This window comes from Suricata suricatta, chromosome 15 (genome assembly GCF_006229205.1).
Source record: "Suricata suricatta isolate VVHF042 chromosome 15, meerkat_22Aug2017_6uvM2_HiC, whole genome shotgun sequence".
Classification (NCBI taxonomy): Eukaryota; Metazoa; Chordata; class Mammalia; order Carnivora; family Herpestidae; genus Suricata; species Suricata suricatta.
Window position 1 is genome coordinate 45612680 of NC_043714.1, and position 13611 is coordinate 45626290.

Below are 13611 nucleotides of genomic sequence, written 5' to 3' on the forward strand. Positions count from 1 at the left end.
GAGGGGTGGGGGGTGGGCGATGCCAGCGAGGAAACGAGCTGTCAGAAACTTGGAGGCGGCGTGGGAAAGTGCAGTGTCATGGAAACCAGGGGAGCGAACAGGTCCATCCGGGAAGAGGCGGCTGTCGGTGCATCAGCCGCAGGGCGGGAGCGGGAGTGGGAGGCCCAGGGCCACCTGTCCCCGCGGGGAAGGCCGGCCCTGCCGACGACCTTCAGCAGGGTGGTTTCAGCAGAGTGCAGGGGACTGGAGGCCGAGGCAGCGGCCTAGCGGCTTGCCGCATGGGGAGGCAGCAGCGAGCCCAGACCGCCGGTTTCCGGATCTGGCAGTGGGAGCCGAGGGCGGTTGCTAGGAGGGGCGGCGGCGGACGGAGCGCGTGTGGGCTGGCAGGCGCCTGGAAGAGCCTGGGAGGAAGCGGCGGAGAAGCCAGAAGGAGGGCACGTCGTGGGCGTGCACCCGGCTGGACCGGGAGAGTCCGAGCATGAGTCAGCACCCGCGGCGCTGGGTCCCGGAGAGTGGGGAGACGCCCTCCCGCCCCAGACCTGCTCCAGGCTCCCGCTGGGCTCACACCTGCATCGCGCTGGGTGGGGGGGTGGGGGGAGGAGCTATGCTTTCTCCCTTCGAGTGCCAATTCAGATGGCTTTAGAGAGGACCCCGGAGACCTGGGGCTCAGGCCCCTGAACGCAGAAGCCGGGCATAGCCTCCAGCTCAGAGGCCGAGTGCTCCCCAGGCTCTTGGGGGACCTCAGGGGGCCCAACTCCCTGGGCTGGGAGCCTAGTGTGAAGCCCCCTGGGAGGGACTGGATGGGAGTTCGTAGTACCTCCTGCCCAACTCCTTCAAAAGGTTCTAGAACGAGCTGCTCTCCCCATCCCAACCATATTTTAAAGACTTGAGTCCAATCTCCTTCACACTCCTTTGGCAGGTTGGTGACGCCTATGGACATTTTCTCAGAACAAATGCATAAAATATATCAAAATACCAACAACATTTTTCACAGAACTAGAATAGGTCGAAGCCCAGAAGACCTCGAATGGCCAAACAATCTTGAGAAAGAACAAAGCTGGCAGGATCACAATCCCAGATTTTAAGATATACTACAAAACTGTAGTAATCAAAATAGTATGGTACTGGCCCAAAAATAGACACATAGATCAATGGAACAGAATAGAAAGCCCAGAAATAAACCTATGCGTTTATGGTCAATTAATGAAGGACAAAGGAGGCAAGAATATACAATAGGGAAAAGATAATCTCAACAAATGGTGCTGGGAAAACTGGATAGCCACAAACAAAACAATGAAACTGGACCGTTTTCTTATGCCATACACAAAAATAAACCCAAAATGGATTAACGATCTAAATGTGAGACCTGAAACCATCAACATCCTAGAAAAAAACAGGCAGCAGTTTCTTTGACATCAGCTGTAGCAACTTTTTCTAGATAGGTCTCCAGAAGCAAGGGAAACAAAAGCAAAAATATACTATTGGGACTACACCAAAATAAAATGCTTTTGCACAGCGAAGGAAAGCATCAACAAGATGTTAAGGCAACTTACTGAATGGGAGAAGATATTTGCAAATGATATATTGCATAAGGGGTTGATATACAAAATATATTAAAAAATGATACAACTCAACACCAAACAACAACAACAAATCTTATTAGACATGGGCAGAGGGCCTGAACAGACCGTTTTCCAAAGAAGACATACAAATGGCCAACAGACAAATGAAAAGATGCTAACATCACTAATCATTAAGGAAATACAAATCAAAAGCACAATGAGTAAGTATCACCTTACGGTAGTCAGAATGGCTAGAATAAAAAAGATAAGAAATGACAAGTATTGGTAAGGATGTCAGCCTCACCAACAGTTGTTGGGAGCACCGTTGGTGGGAATGCAAATTGGTGCAACCACTGTGGAAAACGGGATGGAGGTTCCTCAAAAAATTAAAGAGAATTACCATATGATCCAAAGAAAATGAAAACTGATTTGAAAAGATATATGCACGTGTATTTTATTGCCGCGTTACAGTAGCCAAGATATGGAAACAACCCAAATGTCCATTGATAAATGAATGGAGAAAGATGTGAGATACAGATCTAGATAGAGATAGATATAATGGAATATGACTCAACTACAAAAAAAGAATGAGGTCTTACCATTCACAACAACAAGGGTGGACCGAAGAAGGTATAACGCTAGGGAAAAAAACAGAGGAAGACAAATACCATGATTTCATTAATGTGAAATTTAAAAAACAAAACAAAGGGGAAAAAAGCTGAACAAAAACACAGACTCTTAAATACAGAGCACGAAGTGCTGGTTGCCAGAGGGGAGGTGGGTTGGGGGGATGGGTAAAATAGATAAAGGGGATTGATTGTACACTTATCATGAAGCGTACTGGGTACTGCATAGAACTGAGTTATTATATCATACACCTGAAACTAATATAACACTGTTAATTATACTTCAATTTAAAAATATACAAAATGTATAAAATAAAACACTTAAGATTATAAATGAAACCAATTATATTGAAAATCAGTTATCATACTATATTTTGAAAAATCAAACTTCTAATATCACAATAAATGTGCTTCTTTATCAAATGCATTACAGAATGAGATCTAGGGATAGGCCCTGATGTTAGAGCAGCGATAACCACAAACGACATTTGGAGACATCCCCCAGACTCTGACGTGATATGAAAATATCTGTGATTTCTCCTGGTGACAAAGTTGCAGATCCCATGACTATTCTGATCACTGCCTACAGTCATAATGGAAGGAAAGTTCAGTTTTAGGTAGAGGCCAGTGAAAATAAAGACATGATTTTTGCCCACCCAAGTTCTTGGATCCCCTGAATTCTATCCATAACCTTTAAGATGTTAAGAATTTCTGCCCTGTAGCAAAAGTCAAAAGTCCCAGTGCTCACAGAGGGTAGATAGTTAGCCTCATGAAACAGTACGGAATGGCTGTGAACTTGGTGCCCAGGAGATCACACACTCCTTCTAGGGGAGCAATACTATTCAGGCCCTCGTACTGCCCATCTTCACAGTTTTGTTTTGTTTTTTAATCTTAACGTTTATTTATTTTGAGAGAGAGAGAGACAGACAGAGCATGAGCAGGGGAGGGGCAAAGAGAAAGGGGGACACGGAATCTGAAGCAGGCTCCAGGTGCAGAGCGATCAGCACAGAGCCTGATGTGGGGCTCCAACCCACAAGCGAGATCATGACCTGAGCCAAAGTCAGATGCTAAACCATATGAGCCACTCAGGGGCCCCTACCTTCTTCATATTTTTAAGAGATAACACAGCAAACACCAAGTTTGAGGTGAGTTCTCCGAGTTTTTAAATATTAGCAAGAATATTCACTTTTTAAAGGATACTTTGTGGGCCAAATATAACAAAGCTGTTAGCCAAATGCATATTAGACATGCTGGATTTTGGATCCCTGCTGGTGGGGCCTGGGCTTTGTGGGGCCTGGGTGTCACCTTCCAGGTCTGCAGTCGTCCATAAGAGGCCTGTGGGATTATATGCACCCCACAGCTCTGGTCTAAAAGTGTCCTAGGCAATAACTCCAATCCACTGTAAAGTGCCACATTAAAACTAGCAACTGTCAACTATGCCGCCTCCCGGGTTCTGCTTCCCTCCCTCCCCCGACAACCCCAGGGGCTGACAGTGTCAGAGCTAGGTTTTGCTGTGCACTGCTCTACCACAGAGCTCCACCATGGGAGGTGGACTGGAACCAGAAGCTTTGAGTTTCAATCTTAGTGCTGTCACTGATCAGTCTAGTGACCTTGAGCAGTCATGACCCTCTCTCAAACCCTACAGGCTCTCCTCTACAAAATGGTTTAATGGGTTAATGGCATATCCCATGTCGTAGGGTGCTGTCCACATGCAAGGAGTTCTGGTTCTTTCTATTCAGTTTCTTTTTGTTCTCTGCTCCAGTCAGCTGGGTCCCTGTGAGGTGAGGGTGTAAGAAATGAGGGAAGCCATGTTTGTCCCCAAATGTAGCCTAATGGACAATGTCTGTCAAATGCCTAAAGTAAGAGCGTACCAATGCAAGGCAAGGCAATTGCCCAACTTATTCAAACAAGGATTGTTCTGGAAAGGTCGAGGGATTAGGCCATTAACTCGATGTTTTTTTCTGGCAGCACTGAAATCTGGGTGTTTTGTAGATTTAGGAGGGGAATGGAGAGAAGCTGCAGACTTCTGGGATGCTTTCATTTTGCACACACTGTGTTAGGTTGGCTCCCGGGGACCTCCCTCATTCTCACTCACGTAGAGCAAAGGGATGCTCTGCGCTGCTCTGCAGCAGGTCCTCAGGGGCTGGGCTGTTATGGGAGCTGGGAAATTAGGCTGGATAAGATTCCTGCCACCACACTGTCACATCAGAGCTTTAAGAAAAAAAAGAAGAAGAAGAAGAAGAAGAAGGCCCTGTGGTTCCGTGGGAGTTTAGCCTGCGTTTTCCGGGTAATTGCCTCGCCCCCGCCCTCAGTGAGCTGGGCTGTGGCAGGCTCCCAGACTGGGGGAGGTGGCAGGCGTCTGCCTCCTTCCCCAGCCGCAGGGCTGCCTGGGACCAGGGAGGGGACCCCCATCCTCCTTCAGGCCAGCATGAGAGAATGAATTAGGGCCCGAGGGACGTGGGCTCCCTGGGGCACAATCCGTCCCAGAGGCACACAGGGAAACCAGGAGCCAATGATGGCAAATGCAACTTCCACAAGCCACCCAGAGGAGGCAGATCCAGTAATGACTGGGGGCCTGTGTTCTGCAGCCAAAAGCTGGATGTGAGTCCCAGCGATGCCCGTGCATAGCTAGAACTTACGCAGGTGCTTAAATCTCTCCGTACCCCTGAGCCTCCATCTGCCTTGCAGTTTATAGTGAAGATTAACAAATTGATACAGGGCAAGCATTTAGAGTGGCCAAAAGGAAAAAAAATTGTGTTTCTTCTACACTTACAGAATACTTCTGACACTAAATGTGTGGGGATTGTCTTACTGTTCGGACATCAACTGGGTGTCCTAGAATTCTATTCTGACTCTAACTGCCCAGAGTTAGAGCCGAGGCTGCAGTCTTCACAACACTGCCTCCCCCTCCACTTCAGACGCCACTCATGAGTCCCAGGTTGTTACCTGTACTGTGACCAAGTGCCCAGAAATGGGGCTCCCACAACCCAATCCTCGGGTTTATTTGTTATAATGGCTCACAAAACTCAGGGAAACACCCATTTATTTACACTTACCAGTTTATTATGCAATAAAGGATCCTGATGAACAGCCAGAAAGAGGTGCATAGGGGCGAGCTGTGGGGAGAAGGAACAGAGAGCGTCCATGCCTTGTCAGTGCCCGCCGCCTTCTGGGCACCCCATGTCTTTGCCAGCCCAGAAGCTCTCCAAACCCTGTGCTGTAGGGAGTTTCATGGAGGCCTCACCTCCTAGGCTTGATCATTATTCATTAAGTCTTTAGCTCCCATCCACTCCCCAGAGGATGGTGGGCGGGGCTGGAAGTTCCAAGCTTTAGTCATGCTTGGTCTTTCTAGTGACCAGCCCCAACCCAGGAGCCCCCCAAGCGCTGTCTCCTCAGAGCAAAAGATATTCCTGTCACTCAGGGGATTTAGGAGCTCTGTGTAAAAACACCCCGATGACTCCTGTCGCTCTACCAGGGATTTAGGAGCTTTGTGTCAGGAACTGGGGTCAAAGACCAAATAGTATGACAAAAGATGCCTCTAGCACCCCTGTCACTCTGGACGTCATAAGAGCTTTAGGAACTCTGTACCAGGACCTGAGGACAAAGACCGAATAGATTTCTCAGTATACCAGAGCGGCCCATGCCGAGGGCTCCACAAATGGTCGCTCTTATTACCCTTGCGGAGGTGTCCCGTGTTGTCTCTAATGAGGCCCATGGAGACCTCCCTCCAAAACCTGGGAGATGCTTGTGTTCCCGCTACCCTATTCGGAACCTGGTAACCCTTTACTTGTCCATAAAGACTCAGTCCAGGGGCGCCTGGGTGGCTCAGTCGGGTAAACCTCCAACTTCGGCTCAGGTCAGATCTCACGGTCGTGGGTTCGAGCCCCGCGTCAGGCTCTGCTGACAGCTAGCTCAGAGCCTGGAGCCTGCTTCCGGTTCTGTGTCTCCTTCTCTCTCTGCCCCTCCCCCTCTCATGCTCTGTCTCTCTCTGTATCAAAAATAAATAAAAATATTAAAAAAAAAATTTTTTTTAAAAGACTCAGTCCAAATGCCACCTCTTCTGTGAAGCCCCTTTTTCATGCTTATTTATAAATACATTTATTTATGTTTCATGCTTAATACTTTTTAAAGTTTATTTATTTATTTTGAAAGAGAGAGAGACACAAGGAGAGAAAGAGAGTGTGGGGGAGGGGCAGAGAGAGAGGGAGAGAGAATTCTAAGCAGGCTCTGCCCTGACAGTGCAGAGCCCAATGCGGGGCCTGATCCCAGGAATGATGAGCTCACAACCTGAGCCAAGATGAAGAGTCAGATGCTTAACCGACTCAGCTACCCAGGTGCCTCTATTTTTACATTACTAAGTGATTACTTCGTGCTAGGATCTATGCTGAGTGCTCCACATGTGGCCTCATGCAGAGGCAGACTCAGGCTTTGTGGGCCCTGACACTTAAACAACTTAGGAGGTCTTCTTTATAAATATATATTTTTTTAATTTTTTAAAGTGTTTTATTTATTTTTGAGAGAGACACACACACAGCATGAGCAGGGGAGGGTCAGAGAGAAAGGGAGTCACAGAATCTGAAGCAGGCTCCAGGCTCTGAGCTGTCAGCACAGAGCCCGACACGGGGCTCAAACCCACAACCATGAGATCATGACCCGAGCCAAAGCTGGACGCTCAACCAACTGAGCCACCCAGGTGCCCCAGAGGTCTTCTTTTTAAAGAGGAGCGAAAAATTAGCCAATTTTATAAAGCTTATAAAACAAAAATGACCTTGTGAACAAATAGCTAGGGCTTTCGAAAGAGCCTGGGCAAGTAAGGGCCTTGACATTCAAGCTTTGTCAGATTCGCGGTAAACCCATCTCTAGTCTCATGTAAACCCCACAGAGGTCAAGTGAAGTTGTAAGTGTTGTCCCTGTAAGTATCTCTACATCCAGATGTCCACCGGAAGACTCACAGAGAAATCATTTGCCTACGACTGTGCCCTTGGCCACTATACCACATTGGCATTCCCTGCTGTCCCTGAGGGGCAGGGACATCAGGCTTGTCCCCTCCATTGCAAGGCTCACCCTGTGAAAACACAGCACTGTAAACACTGGTTACCCAGCTGTCTCCACTATAATGTCAGTGTTTGGATTGGTGGTACCTGCAACCTCATCTCTGGCAGAAATCACAGATATTTTTGTATCACGTTTAGTTGTAGATGTTGCAAAATTCCACTTACACTCATTACCATTACTTTGAAAGCAGGGTAGTTATTAATATGTACTATGAGATCATAATCTTTAATTTTTCAACAATATTTCAATATAGTTGTTTTCCTTTGTAATCTTAACGATTTTATTCTATGCATTTAAGAACAGTATTCTGAGAATTCTGAGAAGCATCCATTGGCTTCTCCAGCTAGCCAGAGGGGTCCAAGGCACAAAAAACACAAAACACGAACAAACAAAACCCAAGCATCTCTGCCTCGTGTGTTGCTCTTTCCATTGCTGGAAACGAGGCCATTGCTTGTCAACATCCAGAAAAGGAGAAGGGTACAGGTGCAGGGCAAACAAATTCCTTCTTGCAAGCAATATGGAACTTGCATGCTTCATTGCTGTCATCCTCCATTGCCAGAACTTAGTCACACGGCCATACATAGCTGCAAGGGAGGCTGGGAAACGTGGTTTTTGCCCTGGGCAGGAATGTACGCAGCAGGACTCTATAGTTATGGAGGAAGGAAAGAATGGATTGGGGGCCAAGTAGGGGTCTTCCACCATCTCCAACAATTCTCCTGCCCCATCAGGACCAGGATCCTCTGAAACCATCATCTTCTTACTGTTCCTGCTCCCCGCCTCATGGCCATGCCTCATACCCCATCCTCTTCAGCTCCTTCCTACACCCCAACTCCCTAACTTCCCTCACTTGGCATAAGAGTCCAGAACTCCATCCTTCTTGTCTGCCAGTCTGGGCACTCCCCTCCTAAGCTCATGCTCCCACTGTGCCCCCATTGCCACCCTCCGCCCACAGGAGCCCTCTGCATCTGAATTTTCTGTTCCTCTCCTGCACCATCACTTCCCTACTACGTGATTCTCACCACCATGGAAACACGCCCTTACTTCTCCATCCTCAGGAAACTTCTCTTGACCCCACTTCCCCCACAAGCTCTTGTCCTTTCCTTTGCCCCCTTCATAGCGAAACTCCTTGGGAGTGCTCTGTACCTGCTCTCCACACGGCCTCTCTCTCCTCTCTCAGATCACCCCACACCCCCTTCCTTCCCCAACACTCTGACAAAGTTACCAAAGATCTTCATGTTGGTTTTTTAAATTTTTATTTATTTTTATGTTTATTTTAATTTTGAGAGAAAGACAGAGCATGAGCAGGGGAGGGACAGAGAGAGAGGGAGACACAGATCCGAAGCAGGCTCCAGGCTCTGAGCTGTCAGCACAGAGCCCGACACAAGGCTTCAACTCACAGACCGTGAGATCTTGACCTGAGCTGAAGTCGGACACTTAACCGATGGAGCCACCCAGGCGCCCCAATCTTAGTGTTATTAATTTAGTGATCACGTCTCTCATGTACTGGACTCAGCAGCACCACTGTGCCTAGATAATAGATAATCACTCCCTCCTCCTGAGAACATTCTTTCCTTGGCTTCTAGGACACTGTGCTCTCCGTGTTACCCTGTGACCTAAGGGTTTGCTCCTTCTCCCTGACCCAGCACTGGCAATACCCAGAGGCCAAACTGTGGCCTCCTTCTCTGTCCACAGTCCCTTGATGATCTCATTCATTCTCATGACCCTGAATGCCAACCATATGTGGACAACCCCAAATTTTATCTCTCCACCTGGATGTCTCCCCCAATGCAAATCTCATGTGTCCAGTTGCCTACGTGACTTTAAGAAACATCTCAAGCTTCAGGTGCCCAATTCTCAAATCCTAATTTTACCCTCCAAAGCTTCTCCTCCCCTAGACTTCCCCAGGTTTACAGTGCCTTAGGCCTGAGATCTCAGAGTCATACTTACTCCACTCCTTCCCTCACATCTTACCTCCCGTTGTCATTGTCTTCAAAATCACCTTCTCACCCTCCACAGCCACCGAACCTGTCCTTACTGCCGCCATCTCCCACCTGAATTCCTGGAATAGTCTCTAACTGGTCTCCTGGTTCAAGGCTTGCCTTCTCTAGTTTATTCTCAACTTGGCAGATAGAGTGATCCTTCCAAGACAAAAGTCAGTCTCCCATCTCTCTCTGAGTATGGTCAAAATTCTTGATGATGGCCCACAGTACTTGTCTCATCTGGTCCCTGTCACTGATCCCTCTCCTTCTATTTCCCCCTCACTCACAATAGGCCTTCTTGCTATTCCTTTTACTCATTAGGTATGCTTCTGCCTCAGGGCCTTTGCACTGGCAGTTCCTTCTGCTGGGAAGGCCCTTTTCCAGATGGCCACATGGCTAACTCCCTCACCTTCTTCAGAGCTTTCTCATATGTCACCTTCTGTATGAGGACCTCCTCGTTCCCTGCCTCAGGCTCTTAGAACTCCCAAGGACCGGCTAAGTCCATGCCCTGACCAATGGCTCCCAGGCCACCACTATCACCTCAAGCAGGAGCCTCTACCTGTGGCCTGGCTCTGTCTGCCAGCCTTTGCTGAGCCCTCTCCTGTACCCCTCCAGGGTCCTGTGTGCCTCCATTGCTACTCATCTCACAAGGTCAATGTGTCTGGCTTTCACTGCCTATGTTTGTGGCCTGATGTCATGATGGAAAGAAATGCTATTTTTCAGGTAGACCATGGTGGAAATCGAGAAGTGACATTTTCTCATGCAAGTTCAGGCAGCCCCTGAATTCCGGCCAACCCTGTTTAGAGCCCGGGTTTACAATATCAGGCTTTGGGGACCCTAGAACCGCAAGCCAGAAAACCACCTTCGGGAATAACCGCTGGAGGCAGAGCCACCCCCTAGAGGCGGAGCCGCCTGACTGCCTTATGAAATAAAGTCCTGCCTCATTTACTGGATCGGCTGTCGGGGTCTTTTTGTTACAGCAACGTAACCCTCCAACAGAGGGGTGGAGGGTGACTAAACACTTTTCAACATGTAGCCGCATGAGTCAGTTGGTTGCCTTGTCCCAGAGCACCCTGAAACCCAGCTGAGGGCCTCTGGACTCCCCAGCCTGGGACCGCAGATGGGAGTCTGTGAGTCCTCCCCACCCCTGCCCGCGCACCTCCTCCGGGCCCAACAGTAGGCCGCTCCGCGTCCCGCCCCCAGCTGGGCCGCCCAGAAGTCCACCTGTTTCCTGTTCTTGGCCCGGACAGGTTGTGCCCTGGCCTCACCCGGCCGTGACTGGCTGACAAAAGAGCAGCTGTCGCTCCAGGTCCCCCCCGCCCCTCCCTCCCAGGCACAGACACACCCCGACAGACTGCTCAGCAGCTCCCTGACTACAGTTCGCAGGAATGTCGTTCGGAGGCCTCGGGTGGTGGGGGCTGGGATTGCTGGCAGGACCTCGGGACTCTGAGAGGGTCTGAACCTGGGCTGATTGCACAGTGGGAACAGCAGAAATGCCCTTAAGAAGGGAAAGGAGAGTGATGCCAAGGACAGAGCCGTGCCTGTGCCAGGTGCCTAGCAATCTCGAGAGGTGGGCAGAGCAAACCAAGTCAACAGCCATCATGGCCAGAGCTACCGTCCACTGAACACCCACCGACTGTCAGGGCTGGGCTGGGGCTTTCTACAGGTGGCCTCTTTTAACCCTGATAAGTCTTTACTTTGCAAACTGAGGTTCAGAGAGATTGAGGCACCTGCCAGGGTCACAGAGCCAGTGGACAACTGAGGGTTCAAAGCTCCTCTTAATAATGACAGGAGCTAAGCATGAAGTGTCTCTTCCCTGGGAAACAAGGAGGACCAACCTTCCCTTTAGCAGTTCCTGCTGTTCTGGGTAAATGTGTGGGCAAGGCTGGCATCTCCAGGGAAACTGCTCTGTGTCCCAGGGTGGTGTTGGACACCATGTGACAGCCGTGCAGCGCTGTGGGATGATGATAGAGCCTGAGCAGCATCGGCCGGGCCACCACCAGTGCTGCTCAGCCTGACCATCCTTGCCCTGGCACAGGATACGCTGGCCAGGACTCTGTCCTGGCGGAAGGCCACAGAGGATGGCCTGCGGAGTTCCAAGAGCCTGAGGCAAGGGACGAGATGGTCCCAGACTTTGTGAGTTCTGGGGAGGGGTGGAGCTAGAGAAGTGCCCATAGAAAGAGCTGCACTGTGGGGTCAGACAGACCCAGAGTGTCCCATATGTGGGTCCCAGGACACCTGTTTCCTCACCTACAAAGGATAGTCACCATTTCAGCAGCATTGGTGTCAATTGGATGACTCCCTTATAAAGGGACACTGAGGAGAGCACTGAGCACACCGTGTCCACTCCACTGCCACCCTCATCACTGACTGGAGGAGGTCAGGACACAGTGCAGCAACCACGAGTCCTGAGAAATGGATGACGGCTCATGGGGAGGTGGGCAAGTTGACTCCCACAGAGAACCGGCGATCTGGCTCCCTGACCTGCACACAAGGAAACGTGACATTTGTGGGCTCTCCATAGTCGCAGAGGACATGTGGGACTGCACGCAAGGAGGTCTGCCACTCCTAGGTGCTCAGGGAAGGCTTCCCAAAGGACATAGTATCAGAGCCAAGTCCAAAGGTTCAGCCAGGCAAACGTGGGAAGTACCTTGGGGAGAAGCAGAGAGTGACGCAAGAAGGTTATTAGAGGGAGCTTGGCATCACTTTAAAGGTCTGCAAGGAATTCATCGAGCGACCCAGTGAGGGATGCAGTAGGAAGGCAGCAGAACCAGGTCAATGGGGAACCACGGAAGGGCTTGACAAAGGAGGAAAACCTGACTGAACTGATATTTTAGAACCAACCTGTGGCTGTAGTGTGAAGAACAGATGGGAGGAAAAGACTAGAGTCAGAGGTAGGAGGCTGCATGAATCCAGGTGCCAGGTGGCCATGGCTGGATCCAAGGTCATGGCAATCATGGTGCAGACAAGGAAGTGCAGGTGAGAGAATGTGGGATCAAGGAGAGGAAGGAGAGAAAATGACTTCCGGGATTCTGTCCTGGACTTCTGGGTAGATGAATGGCAGGCTTAGTCTCAGGGATCCAGGAAGAGAGCAGGCTTGGACAGAAGGGAAATGATGGTCCCATTTGGGACTTTAGTTTAAGGTTCCCATGGGGCATCCAAGTGGAGGCAATCCAGAAGACAGATATACACAAGAGTCTGGGGCTCTGAAGACCACCTGGGGTAGGGGACTAAGGGAGCACATGGGTGGGGCTGGACTTCTATGCTGGAAGACTCAAGAGAAAGGGGAGACCCTGTGGTGGGGGGAGCAGGCATGTTCATGTTCAGCTCAGGTGAGATGAAGATACACTTGGAGAACTAAAAGTCATCCCATGCAACTGGTACCAGTTAGGATGGGCAAGAGGGTTCCAGAATGATAGACCATGAAGAGCTATACATGGGTGGGGGGGCATCTATAAGCCATGTTAAAGAATGTGACCTTTATCCTGAGGGCTATGGGGGAACCACTGAAATGTTTCTGGCAGGGCAGTGCCTTGATTATGGACTTTCTGATCTCACCAGCTTTCCTAACACCATGGGGGCAGAACCTGCTAGCTGCTCTCCAACATCTGCTCTTCCTTTCCTCCATAATAATGGGGTTTTTATCAGGAACATGGTTGCCCAGCTAAGGACCATGTTTCTCGGCCTCCCTTGCAGCCAGATGTGGTCCTGTGACTGAGTTCTTGACGATGAGATACAAGCAGAAGTGATTTCAGCCCTCTTGATTTGGTGAGTGCTCACCTGTCTCCCTTCCCCCTTCCTGTCATCTGGGAGATCACAAGAACTAAAGCAACTCGGAGCCAGAGGTCTGTGCAGGGAGAATGGTAGAGTCTCCCCTAAAAGGTCTGGACCACTGACCAGCAGGCAAATGAACCTCTATTATGTCCAAGCCACTGCATTGGCCTGGATCCCACTATTGAAAGAACAGTGGCAGCAGACCCCCAGGGGCCTCTGCCTGCACGGGTTCTACACTCACTCCTGGTGTCTCAGGATGGCTTGGAGGGTCCCGCCCTCACAGCAGGTGAGGCTGTTGTGGAAATTTAAGGTCAGAGAGCTGTGCAGAAATAATAAACAAATACAATCTTCTAAAGTCCTGTAGGTGCTAATATGCCAGATATAACTCCAGGGGGTCCTCCTAATAGCCCTTGGAGATGGAGAAAGGACGCCGCTCACCCATCTGCTAGCTTCCCCGTGGAATTCCACCTTCTCCCTGATGGGGGGGGCCGAATCTAAAGCAACTGGAATCGGGGTGGCTGGGGCAGCAGAACACCCACAGAAAAGCAGAACTGGAACACAGAGCTGTGGCCATTCAGCTCGTTCATCGGGCGGCCCGGTATGGGGCACCGACTG